This window comes from Desmodus rotundus, chromosome 6 (assembly GCF_022682495.2).
Source record: "Desmodus rotundus isolate HL8 chromosome 6, HLdesRot8A.1, whole genome shotgun sequence".
Classification (NCBI taxonomy): domain Eukaryota; kingdom Metazoa; phylum Chordata; class Mammalia; order Chiroptera; family Phyllostomidae; genus Desmodus; species Desmodus rotundus.
In genome coordinates, this window is record NC_071392.1 from 57,453,986 (window position 1) to 57,478,312 (window position 24,327).

At 40.8% G+C, this 24,327-nt stretch overlaps 1 protein-coding gene and 1 pseudogene across 1 annotated transcript in view; both read left to right on the top strand.

Annotated features, from left to right (window-relative positions):
* HECW1 (HECT, C2 and WW domain containing E3 ubiquitin protein ligase 1) overlaps window positions 1–24,327 on the top strand; it is an 803,434-nt gene that overhangs the window by 319,750 nt on the left and 459,357 nt on the right. The window lies entirely within an intron of this gene.
* LOC139440997 (dolichyl-diphosphooligosaccharide--protein glycosyltransferase subunit 1-like) lies at window positions 13,578–21,977 on the top strand (annotated as a pseudogene).

Consider the following 24,327-nt stretch of genomic DNA (forward strand, 5'->3'; position numbering starts at 1 on the left):
ATATAGAGAAGCTGAATGCATATTTGACAATATACACAAGGTTTGAAAGTGCCAAAAATAGGGAGAACCAAGATGGCGGCATAGGTAGACACACTGCGCCTCCTCGCACGACCAGAACTGACAAAAAATTGAACGGCAAGGAAGTCCGACACCAAGCAGATAAAAAAGAAACATACACCCAGACCGGTAGGAGGGGTGGAGACAAGCACCTTGGTGGAGAGGACTCCGTTGCTGTGGTGGGACCCAGACTGGCGGAGTGTGGGACAACGGAACAGGCAGTCTGACCTCTAGCAGACCCTGTGGCCCCACATTCCTGCACAGATAAACGTAGAGGGCCGGATTCAGAGTGGCGGAGAACGGGGCAGGTAGAGAGGCGGGTAGTACCCCACAGCCCCACATTCGAGCACAGATAAACCAGGATTAACGTCAGGGAGCAAAGCAGGCGGTGTAGCCCAGGGCTCCAGTGCGGGGAAATAAAGCCTCAAACCTCTGATTGAAAATGCCCATGGGGGTTGGGGCCGCAGCAGGAAAGACTCCCAGCCTCACAGGAGAGGTCATTGGAGAGACCCACAGGGGCCTAGAGTGTGCACAAGCCCACCCACTCAGAAACCAGCACCAGAGGGGCCCAATTTGATTGTGGGTAGCGGAGGGAGTGGCTGAAATCCAGTAGAGAGTGAAGCCTGTGCCATTGCTTCCTCTTGGCCCCTCCCCCACGTACAGCATCACAGCGCAGCGACCAGCGTTACCCCGCCCTGGTGAACACCTAAGGTTCTGCCCCTTTATATAACAGATACACCAAGACCAAAAAAAAAAAAAAAAAAGGCCCAAATGACAGAACACTTCAAAGCTCCAGAAAAAATACAACTAAGCGAGGAAGAGATAGCCAACCTATCAGATGCACAGTTCAAAACACTGGTTATTAAGACACTCACAGAATTGGTTGAATTTGTTCGAAAACTAGATGAAAAAACAAAGGCTATGTCAAGAAAAACAAAGGAAAATGTACAGGGAACCAATAGTGATGCGAAGGAAACTGGGACTCAAATGAATGGTGTGGACCAGAAGGAAGAAAGAAACATCCAACCAGAAAAGAATGAAGAAACAAGAATTCGGAAAAATGAGGAGAGGCTTAGGAACCTCCAGGATATCTTGAAACATTCCAACATCTGAATTATAGGGGTGCCAGAAGGAGAAGAGGAAGAACAAAAAATTGAAGACTTATTTGAACAAATAATGAAGGAGAACTTCCCTCATCTGGCAAAGGAAATAGACTTCCAGGAAGTCCAGGAAGCTCAGAGAGTCCCAAAGAAGCTGGACCCAAGGAGGAACACACCAAGGCACATCATAATTACATTACCCAAGATTAAAGGTAAGGAGAGAATCTTAGAAGCAGCAAGAGAAAAGGACACAGTTACCTACAAAGGGGTTCCCATGAGACTGTCAGCTGATATCTCAAAAGAGACCTTACAGGCAAGAAGGGACTGGCAAGAAGTATTCCAAGTCATGAAAGCAAGGGCCTACATCCAAGATTACTGTATCCAGCAAAGCTATCATTTAGAATGAAAGGGCAGATAAAGTGCTTCTCAGATAAGGTCAAGTTAAAGGAGTTCATCATCACCAAGCCCTTATTATATGAAATGTTAAAGGGACTTATCTAAGAAAAAGAAGATAAAAAATATGAACAGTAAAAATGACAGCAAACTCACAGTTATTAACAACCACACCTAAAACCAAAACAAAAGAAAACTAAGCAAACAACTAGAACAGAAACAGAACCACAGAAGTGGAGATCACATGGAGGGTTATCAATAGGGGATTGGGAGGGGGAGAGAGGGGGGGAAGGTACAGTGAATAAATAGCATAAATGATAGGTGGAAAATAGACAGGTGGAGGGTAAGAATAGTGTAGGAAATGTAGAAGCCAAAGAACTTATAAATATGACCCATGGACATGAACTATAGGGGGGTAATGTGGGAGGGAGGGTGTGCGCAGGATGGAGTTGAGTGAAGGGGCAGAAATGGGACAACTGTAATAGCATAATCAATAAATATATCAAAAAAAAGTAAAAAAAAAAAAGAAAGTGCCAAAAATAATGAATTACTACCTGCAAGCAAGACCCTAATTCCTACATTCAAGATATTTTCTTTAAAAGAATCTACTGCCTTAGCCCTGGCTGGTGTGGTTCAGTCGATGAGTGCTGACTTGGGAACCAAAGGGTTTCTGGCATGATTTCTAATCAGGGCACATGCCTGGATTGGGGACCAGGAACCCACTAGGTGGTGTGCGAGAGGCAACCACCCCTTAATGTTTCTCTCCCTTTCTCCCTCACTTCCCTTTTCTCTAAAAATAAATAAATAAACTATTGTTTTAAAAAAGAATTCAGTGCCCTAGAATAGTACCTGTAAAAATGGATGGATGGATGGATGGTAGCTCAAAATGATGACTGAACTGTAGATTTTATTTTAGCAAATATTTGAAAAGAACTAGATTAGAAGTACTATGGATTACTTGTAGAGCACAGGTGAGTCTTGTTAGAGAATTTGTCTTTGCAAATCATAATTTAGGCAACCAGAGGATTGGCCTCAGCTTTTATGTAGCCCCTGGAAATGCAGAAGTGGGTAGGTGTGAGTTTCTTGGATGCTGACCAGTATTTAATGAACAAACAAGAACTCTCCTGCCATATGTTAAAGGAGAAGTACTCACTCATCATATGGTCACTCATCACTTGTAGTTAGCAGAAGCTCCCACAACATATCTGGAGGAAATACAGTTTCTCCTGCAGTAGAGCAGGGCCCTTGAGTTGGCAGAGTGCCTTGTGACTAACAACAAGCCCATCCTTGCATCTTAGTGGGCTTTTCCTAGTTTCTCTTGCGAGATGAGTATCCCTGTAGCATGTCATGGGACAAAAAACATTGCACTAGAGAGAAATACGCATTTTTACCTACACTTGAAATACTTGTACATTTTTTATATAGGAGTATCTCCTATAAATTTCAGATCAAGTAAATGAGAGGAAAATGGTTGCGAAAGCAAAATCATTTTATAGCCATCTTTTCAGGAGCATCACGAGGAGTAACTACTGTCCCAGTTTTACCATACATTGTAAATGAATGAACTATGCTAATCCATCTCAGGAGTTGGATGTCTATTTAATCACAGGGAGTGGGTGGATGCAAAGAGCTCTGTGCAAAAATGTAGTTCTTTTCTTTCATTAAACAGACTGTTTGACCCAGATGGAACAACAGCTGACATACTGCCTATGATTTTATTTACCCAACGGTTTTGTGATAAATTAATAATTGTTATTAAAAGGTTAAACCTGAGCAATTTTTTTCTCCAACCTCATATGCTTAGATGCAAAGAGCTCTGGTAACTCCTGAATCTTTAGATGGACTTGCTGCTGGTAAAGGACAAAACCCAGGTATAGAAGGGCAATAATTTTGAGGAATTCCATAATCTGTATGAAAGGTTCTAAATTCAAAGAGAATACAAAGAAAGAGATTCTGTCAGAGACTCCTCTTTTTTTAATACATTTTTCCAGTCAGTCATTGGGTCCTACCCATTTGCCACTTACTGGTACAAGGCTTTGCTCTCCTCACCATTCTCTAGCCATACTATCAGGACTCTAACTGTAGTTTGCCTGGAACACTGCAGCTGCCTCTGATTTCAGTTCTCTGGCTCCATGGTGTACCTTATAACTTCGTGGTTCTCAGTCATGGTTCTCAGAACCATGGTTCTCATGGTTCTGCACCCAGGACTCACCTGGGGAGCTTTAAAAAGGACAGATGCCAGCTCTGCCCCCAGAGAGTCAGCCTCACCTGGTCTGGAGTGTCCCAGTGCCCTAGGGAAGCAAGGCTCCAGGGTACAATGTAAGCATTGTATTTCCCTGTCAGGAGCATCTCCAATGACTTTTTAAATCATATTTTATTATTTAAATAAAAATGTTATTTACCACTGAATCTTCAGTGGACCTCTCTTGCCTATAAAGTTCAAATTCTTAAGCTCGTAAAAGACATAAAAATGAAACATAAATAAATTATGATGCCCAAGATATGGAAAAACCAGCTTCCTTTTCCTGTTCCTTGCAGAGCCTCATGGTCACCACATATTTCAGCCCAGGGATGTGACAGAGCTTGTGGATCCCAGAACAGCAAGCTAGTCTGCATATCTGTTGTGATTTCCTCTACCTACTGTGTCCTTTTCCCCCTGGTTCCTTTTTCTCAGCCAGACACACCCAATTCACTAATCTTCAGTCCCAAGAGCAAACTGTGGCCATACCTCCAACTGCATAGAAAACAGTTCATTGCCTCATGTATCAAAAGATCAGTTCCTGAAGATGCAAGTCCCCTATGACATTCTCAGGCTCAAGAAAGACAACAGTAGGTAAACCTACATATGCAATACACACAGCTGCCCCTGGCCCCACCTCTCTAGCTACCCTTCTCCGTTCATGCAATTTTATGGTATCCTCTCCCAATTTACTCCCCCTCAACAATCACTTTCAGAGTATATGTTAATAAAATTATGACCTACCAATACATAAGAGCACAAAATGGTTGTAAGTACAAAAGGAATACCTGGCCATAAAAGGATTGTTTCTTAAAGAAGGTTGTCATTCAAGGAGACTAGACAGGTAAGTTTTATACATATACTATATAGCATAAATTATTCTCTATACTATATGTTGTGTATTATATGTACACATGTATTTTTTAAAAGTTGAGTAGCAATAAATTCAGTTTTAGACAATAGGTTAGTTATATTTCCAAATAATATAGTTAATATATTTTACCTATAATACACCTTTCCTGGTATATTAAATTTTAAGCAATGAATCCAATTGTTAATCATGAGTTGCTCATATCTTGCCCCTACAAAATGTGTAAAAATCTGGAAACACAGGGAACATAGTGTGTGTGTATGCACATGTGCATACACACATGTGTCCAGAGTGGAGTTCAGCATATTGGCAAAATACATGAAAATGTCCTTTTAACCAGTGAAAAGTAGTGATCTGGAACCATAAAAACATGTCTGTGACAATGGTGGGCACTCACTTTACAGGGGCTGTGGAAGGTCTAATCTCTGCATGTTCAAGTAGCCCTTACTAAAAGAGGAGCAAGGCCAGTTTACACACTTCAGGGTTTCCAGGGATGAAAACTGACCACAGTAGCTTAGGAGAAATAGGACTGTTCTTGGTTCTATAATCAAAAAGATATTTCTCCCAAGGCAAAGAATGTGTTGAAAATGAGCTCTGGCTCATAAAAGAAACCAGTGAAGAATGTTGTATGGTTTCCTATTGTTGCATAACAAATCACCACAAAATTAGAAGCTTAAAACTCACACTTCTGTAGGTCAGAAATCCAGCATAAAATGACTGGATTCTCTGGTCAGTGTATTGCAAGGTAAATACCTGAAATCAAGGTGTCAGCCAGTTCTCATCTGGGAATTCTAGGGAAAATCTTGCTTTCAAGCCCAATCTTGTTGGAAGAATTCAGTTCCTTGTATTTGAAAGACTAAAGTTCCCATTTTTTACAAGCTTCTCAGCTTCCTCAGGTTGCCCCCATGCCTTTCCCCACAGCCCCCTTCACCTTCAAACCATTAATGACACAGTCAAATCATTCTCACTTTGCATCTCTGACTCCTTCCCTCCACTTCAACCTCTAGACCAACATTGTATCTTGTATGATTATGTTAGGGCCATCTCAAAGCCAACTGTGTCATATAACATAACCTAATCATTGGAGTAATTCACTGTCCCTGGGACTGTGCAGGGCTTGTATACAACAAGCAGGAAATCTTGGGGTCAGTCTTAGAATTCTGCCTTCCAGAAAGGCTTGAAAAGGCCCCTTTGGTCCTCCCATTATTTGGAGGTTGACTGTGGAGGAAGAGAGAGAGGAGCCAAGTCATCCCAATTCAGCCAAGAGTTCCTAACAACCCACATTGCATAGAAGCCCACTCCTAGGGATGCACTTGGCCTCTGAAGGAGCAGTGGGGCCCTGGCTCAAACAATTTTCTTGTTCATTAGCTGCCAGGTACTTGCCTTAAATCCAGCCTGTCACAAATTAATCTGGTAAATGCTCCTAACTTCCTTCATGCTTCTCCAATCTTCTGATGGAATCCATCCAAAAATTATGCCCACCTCCACCTCCTTGCTTATTTCAGCCCTTTGACCCCTGATCTCAAACTGTTATCCCTAATCCCAGGTCCATGGGCTCTAAGATCAGCTCAAAGGTGAGGGAGGAGCATTTATCAGCTCTCTAGTATGGGCCAACTGATGGGAGTAAAACCTAACACAAGCTTACTGCACTTTTGTTTTTAATTTTTCTTTATTTCATTAAGGCCTTATTTTGCTTACAAAATGGATACAACAGCAGCTTACATGAATTTGTTTGAAAATGACACCGAAAAATATAGAGATTTTTATACAATCAAAGTTAAATTAAGAGCATAAAATAGACAGCTATATTGATAAGATGGTCATTGTAAGCCTCGTGGTAACCATAAAGCAAAAAGTTACAATAAGTTCACAAAGATGAAGAGAAAGGAATTAAAACATGCCACTATAGAAAATCATCACAAAGGAAGGCAGCAAGAGAGGGAGAAAGGAAAATGAGAACTACAAAATAGCTAAAAAACAGTTAATAAGACAGTGTTAGTAAGTCCTTACCCATCAATAATTACTGTAAAAGAAACAGATTGAATTCTCCAATCAGAAGACATAGAGTGAGTGGATGAATTTTTTTTTTAAGTTCCAACTATATGTTGTCAACAAGAAATTCATTTAGTTTTATGGACACATAGAGGCTGAAAGTGAATGGATGAAAAAAGGTTTTCCATTCAAGTGGAAGCCAAAAGAGAGCAGGGGTAGGTAGCAATTTTTACATTTGACAAAGTAGACAATCTAAAAACTGTAAAAGACACAAATGAGGTTTGTGCGAAGAACTCTTGTCTAGCAGAGCTCTCCTGGCCACCGCAGATGAGAAATAAATCACTCCAGACACAATCCTTGTTTCAGTGGGAAAGGAGGTGGTGATTCCCTCTATTGGGGAATGCCTCAAGCCCTTCTCCCAAATGGCTTTTATTGGGAATGGTATGTGTAGGTGTATACAGCATACATGCATAGCTCATCAATCAATGTCAAAAGGCTATAGTCATACAAAAACAGGTATTATCTGTAGATAACAATTGAAGGAACACAGAGATTTATCATAGGTTATGGTTTGTTAGTCATGCTGACACCAGAGGGTCTTTAAGACATGTTTCATGCAATAAGGAGTTTACTCCTTATGCCTTGAACTTAAACATCTGGTTTGTATCAACAGAGCTATACAAAGCAAATCAGAGCAAGCTTCAAAGGATACAATGTATTTATTAGGCCTGATTTCCACGGGAACCCTCAGTGTTAGAGTTGGGTCATCTCTGCCACCTTCGTTACCTGGTTTTCCAGGGAGTCTTACTAGACCCTCTCATCCTGCTCTTGTGGGGCTGCAATCTCTGAAACCACACAGAGCGGTCCCCAACATAGGTTATTATATACTGATAAAGGGATCTACTGATCAAGAATAGAACAGTCAGAGGGGTGCAAGATGGCTGTAGAGTAGGAGGATCTTTCTCACAACTCTTCCCAGAAAGAAACTGGAAATAAAACTAAAGAGGGGAAGAACCACCCAAAGTAAACAACTGACGACTGCCTGAAAAATAGACTTTTGACCAAGGGTGGGCAGAAACAAACTAGAGACTGGTAGAAAGGGCAGAGACATGAAAAGAGATAGCCCAGTTCCCATGGATGGCAGGTCAAGGTGATCATTGGTGTGGGAGCTTCTCCGTGATAGGAGATAAGACTAGACTCAGACCAGGCTCCAAAGCACAGAATGCCAGTATTGGATTCAGCCACTCATGTACCATCCACTGGTGAAAGGCTGTGGTGTTTATGTCTGCCGGGGAGAGGTGGAGACTTCTGGAAATAAAGCCACTATTTTTTTTTTTTTCTTAAAAGGGCCAAAGCACAGGTTTTGTGTTCACAGCCACTCACTTTGGGCTACAGCAAAAGGGAGGGCAGCATGGATTGAAGTCACATGGGAAGTGTCTGGAGTATGAGGAATTGGGGAGAGATGTCAGGGAGTGGCTGCATGGATTTCTGTCCCAGAATATAACTTGATACCACAGCAGCCATCTTTAAAAAAAAAAAAACACATTGTTGTTCAAGTACAGTTGTCTCCATTTCCCCTCACCATCACTCTCTGCAACCCAGCCATCCCCACTTTCCACCCTTGATCTTACCATCCTTTGGCTTTTTTTGAGAAGAGCAAGCCCTTCCAAGGGGGAAAAGCAATTACCCGACCCTTTGAAATGCTGCTCACGACTTGCTCTGGAATTCTGCTTACCCCACCCTGCATTTATCTTTTTTTTTTTCTTTCACTTCCACAGTCTTGCATCTTAAACCCTGCTGAGAAGACAGGAACATATGCAGACTCCAGGGTTGTCAAAGACTGACTTTAAGGAGCAGCCATTCCATACATTTCCCTGAGAAACAAACAGGTGTTTCCCCCTTATAGGAGAGCCATAGAAACCCCCTCCTGGCTTACAGCAGACCCAAAATCTGCCTCTGGAGTCGCCCCCGCCCCCACTGCCACTTGCCTACTAAGAGCTATACACTGAAGAGTTCAGGAAAATAATCCAGAACACACTCAGATGAGTGGCATGAGGGCAGGGAAACACACCCAAGATCTTCCCTGAAGTCTGAATGGCACCTCCCACAGGAGATCCAGGGGTCCCTTCCCCCTGATTCCACTGGTAGCCTTCTCAATAAGAGTTGGGTCAGTGACTAATCTAAGATTGACAGCAGCCTGGCAGTCAGAGGCAGGCAGGGGCAAATCCTGTGGTGTCTTGGGACATTTGCTGACACACACATGGTCCCAGTGCTGACAATAGCCAGATTTGCAGCACAACTTGGCCCATCCTGTGTGCAGCCAAGTCTGGAGGAAACAGTTGCAAACTGTATTGCTTGTGGCTTCAAACAAGCTACTGAAGGGTAGATGTGGGTAGCACCTGACATTGGCTTACACCAGCCTCAGACATCATCAGAGCCTTTTTCAAAGGGAGAACCCAGCAAGCATGCACTAAATTCTGCTGGTAATCACACATTGTATCTCCATTTTTTTCTTTCATATCTCTTATATTACTCTTACCTTTCCTTACCCCATTTTTCTTCTTTCCATTTCTGATTTGTGTTATTTCTTCTCTTTTATTTTCTATTTTTCCCATTTTCCTCTTTCTATTCATTACTTTTATTAGTTATTTTCCTTTGCTCCTTTCATAATCACTTTTCTTTCATTTGGTCCTCTCTTATTCTTTTGTATCCCTTTCTATACTATTTATCTTTCTATTTTTATTATAATTTGCTCTTTTGTTGATGATTTTGCTGTTGTTGTGGAGGGTGAGGGGCTGGAATTAGTACAAGTGGGATTTATCCCAAGGACCTAAGCAACATTGGTACAGTTGTCAAAATCAATAAATATGATATATCACATGAATGGAATAAAAGATAAAAATCACATGATCATATCAATAGATGCTGAAACAGCATTCAATAAAATCCAGCACCCATTTATGATAAAAACACTCTGCAGAGTGGGAATAGAGTGATCATACCTCTACATAATAAAGGTCTATATTAAAAACTTACAGCCAACATCATACTCAATATGCCAAAAGTAAAAATGTTTCCCTTAAGATCAACAACAAGGCAGGAATGTCCACTTTCACTTCTCTTATTCAACATAGTACTGGAAGTCCTAGCCACAGTGATCAGATAAGAAATATAAATAAAAGGCACCCTAATTGGAAAGGAGGAAGTGAAGCTGTCATTATTCATAGATGACATGATTGTACATAGAATATTCTATAGGCTCCACCAAAAAAAAGGTAGGTTTTTACTTGACCTAATAAATGAATTCAGCAAAGTAGCAAGATACAGAGTCAATATTCAGAAATCATTGGCATTTTTATACACCAATAATGAAATATCAGAAAGAGAAACTAAGAAAACAATCCCATTTACTATTTCAACAGCAAAAAAGTAATTAGAAATAAATTTGACCAAGGAGACAAAAGATCTGTACTCAGAAAACTACAAGACATTGAAGAAAGAAATTGAGAAAGATACAAATAAATGGAAGCATATGCCATATTCATGAATTGGAAGAATTAACATCATTAAAACATCTGTACTACCCAAAGCACAATTATAGTCTATATAGTCAACACAATTCCTATTAAAATATCAATGGCATATTTCATAGATCTAAAACAAATATTCAAAAAGTCAACCTTGGCTAATGTGGCTCAGTGGATTGAGTGCTGATCTGTGAATCAAAGGCTCACCAGTTTGATTACCAATCAGGGCACTTGCCTGGGTTGTGGGAGGTGCAGGAGAGGCAACTACACATTGATGTTTCTCTCCCTTTCTTTCTCCTTCCCTTCGTCTCTCTCTGAAAATAAATAAATATTTTTAAAAAATCATATGGAGCCAGAAAAGACCCCAAGTAGCCTCAGAAATCTTGAGAAAGAATAAGAAAGTTGCAGTGATCACAATACCTGATATCAAACTATATAACTTGGCTACCATAATCAAAACAGTCTGGTACTAGCATAAGAACAGACAGATAAATCAATGGAAGAGAATAGAGAGCACAAAAATAAACCCAAGTCATTATGGTCAAATAATATTTTACAAAGGAGGCAACTGCATACAATGGAGTAAAGATAGCCTCTTTAATAAATGGTATTGGGATAACTGGACTGCTACATACAAAAAACAATGAAACTGGACCACTATCTTACTCCATTCACCAGAATTAACAACATGGATGAAAGACTTAAATATAAGTTGTGATACCATAAAAATCCTAGAGGAAAACAAGCAATAAAATTTCAGATATCTTGCATAGCAATATTTTTGCTGATATATTTCCTAGGACAAGGGATGTAAAGAAAAACAAATGGGACTACATCAAATTTTTAAAAGTTTCTGCACAGCTAAAGAAGTCATCACCCAAATGAAAAGATAACTGACTCTATGGGAGAACATATTTGCAAATGATACATCAGACAAGGGTTTAATTTCCAAAATATATAAAGAACTTACATGACTCAACACCAGGAAGAGACAATCCAAGTTAAAAATAGGCCAAGAACCTGTATAGACACTTTTCCAATGAGGATATACAGAGGCCTAGAGAGATATGAAAAAAAATGCTCAACATCACTAGCCATCAGAGATGTGAAAATTAAAACCACAATGAAATATCACCTTAACCTGCCAAAAGAGCTATTATTAATAAATCAAAAAACAACAAATGCTGATGAAGGTGTGGGGAGAAAAGGGAACCCTAGTTGGTGGGAATGCACACTGGTGAACCCACTATGGAAAACAGTATGGTATTTCCTCAAAAAAATTAAAAATAGAACTTCCTTTTGACCCAGTGATTCTACTGCTGGTAATATATCCTAAGAATCCTAAAACACCAATTCAAAAGAATATATGCAACTCTATGTTCATAGCAGCATTATTTACAATAGCCAAGATTTGGACAGAGCCTAAGTGCCTACGAGTAGATGAGTGGATTTTAAAAAACTGGTAAATTTATACAATGGAATACTATGCAACAGTAAAAAAAAAAAAAGGAATTCATACCTTTTATGACAGCATGGATGGAACTTGAGACTATTTTCCTAAGTAAAATAATCCAGTTGGTGAAAGACAAATACCATATGATCTCCTTTATAAGTGGAATCTAATGAACAAAATAAATAATCAAAATAGAACCAGAGGCATAGAAACAAAGGACAGACTGACAGCTTTAAGAGGGAAGTGGGAGTTGGGGACTAGTTGAGATAACGTGAGGGGATTAGTCAAAGAACATATGAATGACCCATTGACATGGACAATGGTCTGAGGATTGTGGGAGCTGGGAGTGGGCTAGGTTGAGGGGAAAAATGGGGGAAACTTGTGAAAACTGTAATAGTATAGACAATAAAATATTTAAATTTATAACAAAATAAAATGACAAAAAAGAAAGTTAAAAAAGAGGTATTTTTGTTAGAGTAAGAAATAAAGAAATGTGATAAAATGGAAGAGTTATAACAGAAATGATTGATTTTCTCCGTATTTATGTATTTATTGTTCAAGTGCAAGTACTTATTATAGTACTTATTGAAGGAAATATAGTATAATATAATAAGTACTGAATTCCTGATACTTTTTACCTTCCAGTCATTTCTGTTGTTCACAAATTTTTTGTTTATAGTTGTCCGATTGTTGCTGTCTCCTCTCTCTCCATCTCCCTCTCTTTCCTTTTCCTCTTGTCATGGAACCACACCAGTTCTGTTCTGAACAACTGTGGGGTTTGATTTCCCACCACAAAGAACTGTGACTCCCAATGCAAGAATTTTGTGTAAAAGGGAAGGAGTTGTTTATTTAAAGGTTATACAGATTTAGGATAATGGCAGATTTCTGCCCTTAAGTCCCTCCCTTTAAAAAACAAAAAAAACAAAAAAACCCAGAACACACAATCCTGCCTTTCTCTGCTAAAGCAAGACAGTTTCAGAATACACCACTCAGAGGTACCATCTTTCAGAAAAGCAGAAGTCTGCAGCTCAGCATTCCTGGTCACAGTTCAGCTATAAGCATCTCTCAGGCCTCTGTATGGCCAGGCAGGTCCCCTGCAGCACTGCCAGCTCTGCCACCATCTTCTCCAGGCAGAATTCCTGACTTTGTGGCAGACTCAGTGACTTCATGGCTCTTCTCCCCTTGACCTTTGCCCTGCCCTAATTTAAATGTTTGGTTTGGAACTTCCTATGTGATCTCATATTCGTCCTTCCCATGGTGCGATAGTGCCTGCCATCTTTGTCAGTTCCCCAGAATCTCTTACCCTTTTTAGGCTTCCATCTTTAGTCCAGGCAAGAGTCCCCAGTGTCACAAGGGCATCCAGGGTGTGCATCTGCCCCTGCCTGACATGCAGGCACTGTATGAGCTCCCCCTCTGGCTATGTCATCAGTCACTGTAGTTCTGAGTCCTGTATTCAACTGGCCCTGGGCAGCAGCCCTCCTACCCTTCAGGAAAGCATGGCTATTAACTTTCCTTTGTTATGCAATGTATCTTAAATGCTGTATCTTCTGCTCTGCAGGCACCACACCTCAGCCCAATGCCTCCTGAAGGCAGGATTGTGGGGGTGTTCCCCTATTATCTGTACCCTTCTATACTCTCTCTCCCCCTCCTCTCAAAAAATCTATAAAAGGAAAAAAATAGACAAATGATGGGCCCTGTGATCAGGCGGCTCGCACATTGCCCTGGAGGTGAGGTCCTTCTTCCCTGTGTGCCACCACCCTGTGACACCAGCCTGTCCCCAGTGAGCAGCTGCACAGCAGCTAGCAGCAGGGAAGACCTACAGCTTGTGCCTCAGCTCGGTACAGGTTATGGTACAGGTTACCTCCCTACCAGCTGCTTCTGCACCTGCTGCTCTGGGCCTGGGCCCTGACAGGGGCCTATAGACAGTGCCTATCCTGATGCACTCATGTTGGTAAATGTGTATGTGAAGCACATAGTGGACCTGAGCTGCCACATGGTTAAGGTGATGGTCGAGGTGGTCCTGGCACACCCTGGAGGCAGCTCCACATCCCATGCCACCTCCTTGCTTTTGGCTTTGGAGCTGGAGCTTGAGGGCTGTCTGGCACACTTCCTTGTGCTGGTGAAAGGAAGAGATGAGGAGGAGAACAATCTGGAAGTATGAGAAAGCAAAAATTTCAGTAATTTTGGAAACAGTCTATACCCATGTGCTTCAGCCATATCCAACCCAGATCACTCAATCAAAGAAATAGTTTGTTGTGTTTGAGGGCAATGATTATTTCTATTCTTCCTCTCCAACAAAGACACAAACTACGTGTGAAGTTTGCCTCTTGAAATATAGAGAACTACAACAAGTTGGGAAACCCCATGTGACCCTAGGATCTCTTGGATTATGGACCTTTCAGACATGACCCTACCTATAGTCAGGATACTTTTAAAGTACATTATGAGAACAGCACTTTCCTTACTATCATCACCATGACCAAGTCATTAAGGTCTCTTACTCAGGTAATATTGTTGTGGAGGAAAATGTGGACTTGAAGCACACAGGGACTGTGCTTAAAGGGCCTTTTCCATGCTTCCATTTCCAGAGACAGCCAGATAGTGGTATATCCTCCATTCATTCTTTTAAGACCATCCTCCCTACTGCTGCTCAGGATATTTATTACCAGGATGAGATTGGAAATATTTCTACCAGCCACCTCTTTACTCTGGATGACTCCATAGAGATGGAAGTTTGGCCTCATTTTCTTCTTTTAGGAGGGTGGAAGACCCAGCACATCATTGGCTACAGCCTCCCAGGTTATGAGTACCTCTATAATTTGGGTGACCAGTATGCACTGAAGATGAGGTTTGTTGACTATGTGTTTGATGAACAAGATATAAATATCATCTTGCTCGAATGAGCTGGGATCATCCAAGTTGATGATCCCTATGAAATTACCTATGACCCACATGAGCTGCACTACACCTACCTGGATATATTTAGCTGTCCTTTGTTGCCTACAAAAAATATCTGGTAGATCAGCATATTCAGGACATCATGGTGCACTACATGTCCAACAAGGTGCCAATGCTGCAGGAGCCCCTGATGGTAGTGGCTGCTTTCTATATCATGTTCTTAACAGTCATCATCTATGTCATCTATGGCAGGACTTTTCTATTACAAAAGATCTGGCCATGGAACCAGAATGAAGGTGACCTGTATTAAAAAGCAGGTCTTGACCCTCAACAAGAGAATAGGTCTGGATTATTGGGAAGATGGTGGCGAGATAGGTGGGAGTGGAGTCCACTTCCCCTCAACAACAGTGAAATACCTAGCTGATCTGAGGAGCAGAGCGAACAGCCAACAGTATTCCAGCATATATGAAGATCGGAGACCAAAGATAGAGGACATTGAAAGATCTGACGGTAAGAAGAGTGCTTAAGGACAATAAGGTCCCCCAGACCTGCTTGGGGACCAGGGCGGCTGAAGCCCCGGCCCAGGTGCAGGGTCTGCTGCAGGATTCTTGGGAGAGAGCCAGGCTGAGCTGTGAGCATCCAGATGCTTGTTTGGACCAGGGGGGCTTGAATAGGAAGAATTTCTCAAAAAGAAAAAGAAAATAGAGGCACTCAGGGGCTAGTTAGAGAACTCTCAGCAGCAGCCGAGGCCTCTGGGTGCCCCTCCCCCCTCAGCCCCTGGACTGTGAACACTGGATAAGCAGCCCCGGCACTCACCTGAAGCGTGGTTGCGCGCACCCAGATTAGTGGACCGGGGGCCCACATCTGAAACCCCAGTGGGGCACCCACACCTGAAACCTCAGGTGGGTGCACATCCGGAGCAGAAAACTACCTGCCCCACCCACAGGCCCAAAACAGCAGACCCAAGGGCCACGTGACTCAGGCCCAAAGTGGCTGAATCGGCCAGCTGCACTCAACTCAGACCCAAAGCAGCTGGATTGGCCAGCCTCCTGAGACCCAGGCCCAAAGCAGCAGATCTGCCCATCAACAGCCTGGCTGCCTGCAAGGGACCACACCTAAAACTCCTACCTAACGCCTGCGCACAAAGACCTGGAGGGCCTACTGGCTCTCTAGACAAAAGCAGAACACCCAGCAGAGGGGAGGTGCAGGACTAGGGGAGACTGCATTCCCCGGAAAGACTCGACCCAGTAGGGGGCTGAACTACCCCATACCAGCACTGAGAGCCCCTAGCATCTAAGACAGCAAAGAGCAAGAAGGTAGAGTGTGACTTGCCCCTAACTGGTGCAACTCAAGGACAGCACAACTGGTTAACTAAAGGCCTAGTGGGGAGCAGAAGGACCCTGAGAAACTGGACTGGAGGCTAAACAACAGCGAAGAGTGTGGCTCAGGAAGGGAGAAAAGTGAAACCAATCCTTCCAACCACCCCCTCCCATTCCACAGACAGGAACACCAGCAGAATTAACCTGACGGGTTTAAAGCCAGCAGAAGACTTTTTTTTTTTCCTTTCCTCCTTTCCCCTGAATCCCTTCTTCCTTTCTGTCCTTCTTTCTTTTCTTTTAGTCCTCCTTCCTTCCATCCTTTACTTTTTTATGCCCTCTCCCTGCCTTCTTTTATTTATTCCTTTGTTTTAATTTTTGTTAAAATTTCTTCTTATCTTGCCTCTGATCTTTATTTATTCCCTCTTCCTTCCTTTCCTTTCCTATTCCCTTTTTCCCTCCTTCCCTTCTTTTTTTTCTTCCCCCCTTTCTCTTTTTCCCACAGGTGGGACAACAAAACCTGGAGTGCTGAAAAGACCAGAGTTAGACCCTGTTACACCCATAAAGGTCAGCTCAAGACCAGTGAGCACAGGAGATTAAGGAGACAGCACCACTGAATTCCACTGGAATTCTAACATAGAAATACCTACCACAAATCCAGGGAGTAAGAATAGATCAATTTAAGAAGCAGAGGCTAACAAGAAGAGTCTCACAATCAATGGGGGGACAAAGAAGCAATCCCCAAATGAAAGGAAAGGAGGAAGCCTCAGAAAGAAATCTAACTGAAAAAGAGGCAAGTCAACTAACAGATAGTGACTTCAAAGCAATGGTTATCAGGAAGCTCACTGAGCTCTCTGAGCTCACAGAGAACTACCAGAAACTACAGGGAAACTACAATGAACTCACTGCAAACTATATCAACATGAAAAAGGAAATAGAAATTATCAACAAGGGCCAAGAGGAAATGAAGAATACAATTTCTGAATTGAAGAACACAGTAGAAGGAATGAAAAGCAGACTTCATGAAGCAGAGGATCAGATGAGCGAGCTGGAGGACAAAGTAGAAAAAAAGACACAGAAAGAGCAAGAACAGGAAAAGAGGCTCAGAAAGAATGAAGAGGCAATAAGGGAAATGCAGGACAACATGAAACGTAACAATATCCGTACAATAGGAGTACCAGAGGAGAAGAAGAAGAGCAAGGCATAGAAAACCTGTTTGAAAAAGTAATGATGGAAAATTTCCCTAATATGAGGAGAGAAAAAGTCACCCAAATCCAGGAAACACAGAGTCCCAAGAAAGAGGAACACAAAGAGGCCCACTGGAAGACACATCATAATTAAAATGGCAAAATTCCAAGAGAAAGAGAGGATCTTAGGGGCAGCAAGGGAGAAAGAGGAAGTAACATACAAGTGAGCCCCAATAAGGTTAGCAACTGACTTCTCAATGGAAATGCTCCAAGCCAGAAGAGAATGGCAAAAAAGATTCCAAGGAATGAGAACCAGAGACCTTCGACCAAGGCTACTTTACCCAGCAAGTCTCTCAAACAAGATAGAAGGCCAAATAAAGAGCTTCCCAGACAAAAGAAGTCTAAAAGAATACACATCCACCAAACCAGCTCTGCAAGAGATGCTAAAGGGAATGCTTTAAGGAAAGGAAGGAAAAGAGAAAGACAGAGGAACACCGGTAGGAAAAAATGGCAATGAATAACTACCTATCGATAATGACCTTAAACATAAATGGAATAAATGCTCCAATCAAAGACATATAATAGCTGAATGGATAAGAAAACATGACCCACACATATGCTGCCTACAAGAGACCCATGTCAGGACAAAAGACTTACACAGACTGAAAGTGAAGGAAACAAATTTGCTGGAAACAAATTTTCCAAGCAAACGGACAGGAAAAGAAAAAGCAGGGGTAGCAATACTCATATCAGACAAAATAGACTTCCAAAGAAGGGACATAAAGAGAGACCCAGAAGGTCACTTCTAATACTCAAAGGAAGAATCCACCAAGAAGACATAAACATTGTAAATATATATGCACCCAACATAGGAGCACCGAAATACATAAAGAAAATCTTGGAGGACTTCCAGAAAGATATTGACAGCAATACAATTAGAGTAGGGGACGTTAATACCCCAATGTCAAAAATGGACAGGTCTTCCAAACAAAAGATCAACAAAGATATTGTGTCACTTAACAATACCCTAGAGGAAATGGACTTAACTGATATATATAGAGCTTTTCATCCCAAAGAAGCAAAAATACATATTCTTTTCAAGTGTACATGGAACATTTTCAAAGATAGACCACATGATAGGACACAAAGCATAAACAAATTCAAGAAAATTGAAAGCATATAAAGCTTTTTCTCTGACCACAAGGGACTGAAACTAGAAACCAACCCCAAAGGAAAAAACCCAAAATACTAAAAATCATGGAGACTGAATAGCATGCTATTAAACAATGAATGGGTCAAGAACGAGATTAGGGAAGAAACCTAAAACTTTCTGGAAAAAAATGAAAATGAACTCACAGCAACCCAAACCTATGGGACACAGCAACGGCAGTCTTGAGAGGGAAGTTCATAGCAATACAGGCCTACCTGAAAAAGATAGAAACATTTCAAACAAACAACCTAACCCGATGCCTACAAGAACTCGAGGAACAACAATAAAGACAGCCCAGAGCAAGCAAAGGAAGGAAATAACAAAGATCAGAGCATAGTTAAATGACATAGGGAATGAAAGCACAATTCTAAGGATCAATGAATCCAGGAGCTGGTTCTTTGAAAAGATAAACAAAATCGACAAGCCTTTAAGTAGGCTCCTCAAGAAAAAAAGAGAGAGGATCCAAATAAACATAATTAGAAATGAAAGAGTACAGATTACAACTGATACCACAGAAATACAAAGATTGTAAGAAATTACTACAAAGAACTGTATGCCAATAAATTTGAAAACGTAGATAAAATGGACACATTTCTAGAAAAATATGATCTTCCAACACTGAATGAAGAAGAAGCAGAGCACCTTAACAGACCAATAACAGCAGATGAAATTGAAGAAGTCATCAAAAAACTCACAGCACACAAAAGCCCTGGACCAGATGGTTTCACAGGAGAACTCTACAAAGCATTTAAAGAAGAGCTAACCCCTATCCTTCACAGACTATTTGAAAAAATCCAAAGTGATGGAAGACTCCCAAACTCTTTTTATGAAGCCAACATCATCCTAATACCAAAACCAGATAAAGACACAACAAAGAAAGAAAACTTCAGGCCAATATCGCTGATAACATAGACGCTAAAATTCTCAACAAAATATTGGCGAACCACATCCAGCAATACATTAAAAAGATCATACACCATGACTAATTGGGATTCATCCCAGGGATGCAAGGATGGTATATTTGCAAATCAATAAACATAATACATCACATCAACAACACCACAGACAAAACTCATATGATCATATCAATAGATGCAGAAAAAGCCTCTGATAAGGTAGAGCACCCACTTCTGATAAAAACACTCAGCAAAGTGGGAATAAAGGGAGCATTCTTCAACACAATAAAGGCCATATATGAGAGACCTACAGCCAACATCGTACTCAGTGGACAAAACTTAGAGCTTTCCCACTAAGATCAGGAACAAGACAAGGATGCCCTCTCTCACCACTCCTATTCAACATAGTATTGGAAGTCCTAGCCACAGCAATCAGACAAGAAAAAGCAATAAAAGGCATCCAAATTGGAAAGGAGGAAATGAACTGTCACTGTTTGCACATGACATGATAGTGTACATGCAAAATCCTACAGACTCCACCAAAAAACTACTCGACCTAATAAATTAATTTGGCAAAACAGCTGTATACAAAGTCAATACTCAGAAATCAAAGGCATTCCTGTACACCAACAACAAAACAGCAGAGACAGAAATCAGGAAAAAAAATCCCATTTGATATAGCAAGAAGAATAATGAAGTACCTAGGAATAAACCTAACCAAGGAGGTAAAAGACCTGGACTCAGAAAACTACACAACACTGAAGAAATTAAGGAAGACACAAACAAATGGAAGCATGTACCATGCTCATGGATTGGAAGAATTAACATCATCAAAATGGTCATACTACCCAAAGTGATTTATAGATTCAATGCAATCCCTATTAGAGTACCCATGACATATTTCACAAATATAGAATGAACATTTCAGAAATTTATATGGAACCACGAATGACCCCCAATAGCTGCAGGAATTTTGAGAAAGAAATACAAAGCAGGAGGGATCACAATTCCTGATATCAAACTGTATTATAAGGCCACTCTAATCAAAACAGCCTGGTACTGGCATAAAAACAGGCACATAGACCAATGGAACAGAACAGAGAGCCCAGAAATAAATTCAAGTCTTTACAGTCAATTAATATTTGCCAAAGGAGGCAGGAGCATAAAATGGAGCAAAAACAGCCTCTTCAAAAGATGGTGTTGGGAGATTTGGACAGCTACATGCAAAAAAATGAAACTCGATCACCAACTTGTGCCATACACAAAAATAAACTCAAGATGGATAAAAGACTTAAATATAAGTCATAACACCATAAAAATCCTCGAGGAAAACATTGGCAGGAAAATCTCAGACATTCCATGCAGCAACATCCTCAGAGAGATGTCCCCTAAAGCAAGGGACATAAAGGAAAGAATAAACAAGTGGGACCTCATCAAAATAAAAAGCTTCTGCATTGCTAAAGAAAACAGCACCAAATTACAAAGAGAACCAACAGTATGGGAAAACATATTTGCTAATGATACCTCAGTCAAGGGCCTGATCTCCAAAATATATAAAGAACTTACACAACTCCACTCCAGGAAGACAAACAACCCAATTAAAAAATGGGCAAAGGACTTGAACACACCTTTCTCTAAGGAAGACATACAGACGGCCCAGAGACATATGAAAAAATGCTCAGTATCACTAGCCATCAGAGAGATGCAAATTAAAACCACAATGAGGTACCATCTCACACCAGTCAGAGTGGCCAACATAAACAAATCCACAAACAAATGTTGGAGAGGATGCGGAGAAAAGGGAACCCTAGTGCACTGTTGGTGGGAATGCAGACTGGTGAGGCCACTGTGGAAAACAGTATGGAATTTCCTCAGAAAAATAAAAATGGAACTTCCCTTTGACCCAGCAATTCCGCTGCTGGGATTATACCCTAAGAACCCTGAAACACCAATCCATAAGTACCTGTGCACCCCAATGTTCATAGCAGCAAAATTTACAATAGCCAAGTACTGCAAGCAACCTAAGTGCCCATCAGCAAACGAGTGGATCCAGAAACGATGGTAGATTTACACAATGGAATTCTATGCAGCAGAGAGAAAGAAGGAGCTTATACCCTTTGCAACAGCATGGATGGAACTGGAGAGCATTATGCTAAATGAAATAAGCCAGGCAGTGAGGGACAAATACCGTATGATCTCACCTTTAACTGGAACATAATCAATAGAAGAAAAAAGCAAACAAAATACAACCAGAGACATTGAAGTTAAGAACAATCTAAGAATAGCCAGGGGGTAGTGGGGTGGGGACAGTGGGAAGAGGGGATTACAGGAACTACTATAAAGGACACATGGACAAAATCAAGGGGGAGGGTGGAGGTGGGGGAGGGAGGGATCGGGAGAAAAGGCATACAAGTGTAATTGAATAACAATAAATTTTTAAAAAATGATTGTAATACTAACCCCCCCCCCAAAAAAAATGAGAGAATAGGTCTGTATCATCACTTTAATGAGATTGCCGAGAGGTAGAAGCACTCATGGGATGTATCCAACCTCAACAGTACCAAGAAGAGCCTGAAGACAGAACACAAGGCCTTGACCAGTGAGATAGTGCTGGTGAGTTCAGACTTAGACAGAGGGCTCTGATCTGTTTGACAAAGTGAGCAAAATGCAGATCCTGGATGCACAGGTCAAGGAACTGGGTCTGAAGTTATCAGTGAAAGCTGAGCAGCTTGTAGCTGGCATGTCAAGAAAGACATGTGCATCAAGAATGAGAAGCTTATCTTAGGAATGTAACAAGAGCTGATCTCTAAGATCAATCACATCCTGGATGCTCTGTAGCCACTGCCATTTGGTTTTGTGATGGGCTCAGGGTGCTGCACTTACAAATGGCAGGTGTGTGTGTGTCTGAGCAGACATAAACATTGAGGCCAGTGAATACTGGCATCTGTATTTCTCAAAAGGCCTTCAAGGAAGAGACGCCAGGCCCTGCCTCAGACAACACAAGGATCTTACTTTTTCTCCCAAAACAACTGTTCCTTTAAAAAAAAAAAACAACTTAACTTCTATTTAAAAAATAATAGCTCAGTTGTTGAAAATGTTTAATTGTACTGGCTTAACACCTGTTTTTATGGAACTTGCAATACACAGAAATTATAGTAAAATATATCCATTACAAAAAAGAAGAGCAAAATACTGCCAACATAGGACAACCTACACGTATTAACAATACTAACATATCTAAAGGAGAAATAAACAGTAGTATAGTAATAGTACAAAACTTCAACTCCCTAATTTAGCAATTCATTGGTCATACAGACAGAAAAACAAGAAAATTTTGAACTCAAACCATAATTTGAACTCAAAACCCCCCTCAATCACATAGTCACCCCCCCCCACACACACATATTGTCCATGCACATCAGTCCTCTATTAATGACCCATGGCTTAACTATTCCCCTTCTTTCCCCATTAACCCCTTCCCTGCTCCCCTCTGGTCACTGTCACTTTGTTCTTTATTTCCAAGTCCCTGGTTCTATTTTGCTCATTTGGTTGTTTTTTTCGTTAGGGTCCACTTATAAGTGAAATCCTATGGTATTTGTCTTTCAGCCTGGTTTATTTCACTTAGCATAATGCTATCCAGTTCCATCCATGCTGTCATAAAGCATAGGAGTTCCTCCTTTCTCCTTCTGTGTAGTATTCCGTTGCATAAATGTACCAGTTTTTTGATCCATTCATTTACTGATGGGCACTTAGGCTGCTTCCAGCACTTGGCTATGGTAAATAACACTGCTATGAACATTGGGGTGCATAGATTATTTTGAATGGGTGATTCAGGATTCTTAGGTTATATTGCCAGCAGTGGAATGGCTAGATCAAAAGGCAGTTCCATCTTTAGATTTTTGAGGAAATTCCATACTATTTTCCACAGTGGTTGTGCCACTCTGCATTCCTACCTACAGTGCACTAGGGTTCTCTTTTCTCCACAACCTTGTGAGCACTTGTTCGTTGATATATTAATGATGGCCATTTGGACCAGTGTGAAGTAGTATCTCATGGTGGTTTTAATTTGCATCTTTCTAATGACTACTGATGTTGAGCATTTTTTTTTTTCATGTGTCTCTGGGTCCTCTGATGTCTTCCTTGGAGAGTTGTCTGTTAAGGTCCTTTGCCAATTTTTAATTGGATTGCTTGCCTTCCTGGTGTGGATTCATGTGATTCTTTATATATTTTGGACATCAAACCCTTCTCTGAGGTATCAGTGGCAAATAGGTTTTGCCATATGGTTGGTTCCCTTTCCATTTTGCTGCTGTTTTCTTTAGCCATGCAGAAGCCTTTTAGTTTGATGTAGTCCCATTTCTTTATTCTCTCCTTTATATCCCTTGGGCTATGGGCTGTATTTGGTGAAAATATTGCTGCATGGGATTCCTGAAGTTTTCCTGCCTATGTTATCCTCCAGGACTTTTATGGCATTGTGACTACTTATATTAAAGTCTTTTATCCATCTTGAGTTTATTTTTGTGTGTGGCATATGTTGGGGGTTGAGTTTAATTTTTTTTTTTTTTGCATGTACTTGTCCAGACCTCCCAATGCCATTTGTTGAAGGGACTATTGTTTCTCCATTTTCAGTTCCTGCCCCCTTTGTCAAATATTAAGTGACCATATTGACATGGTTTTATTTCTGGTCTCTCTATTTTGTTCTTATGCCAGTACCAAACTGTTTTGATTACAATGTCCTTGTAATATACTTTGATATAAAGTATTGTGATCCCTCCTATTTTGTCCTTCTTTCTCAAAGCTGCTGAGGCTTTTGGAGGTTGTTTATATCTCCATTTACATTTTTGAAATATTTGTTGTATATTTGTAAAATATATCATTGGTATTTCAATAGGGATTATGTTGAATCTATAAATTGCATGGGTAGTGCAGACATTTAAATGATGTTAATTCTTCCAATCCATGAACATGGTATATGCTTCCATTTATTTGCCTATCTTAATTTATTTCTTCATTATGGTGTAGTTTTCTGAGTACAGGTCTTTTACCTCCTTGCTTACTTTTTTTCTATGTGTTTATTTTTCTTGTTGCTATAGTAAAAGGATTTTTTTCCTTAATTTATATTTCTGATATGTCATTGTTGGTATACAAAAAAGCCTTTGTTTCCTGAGTGTTGACTTTTTTCCTGTCACTT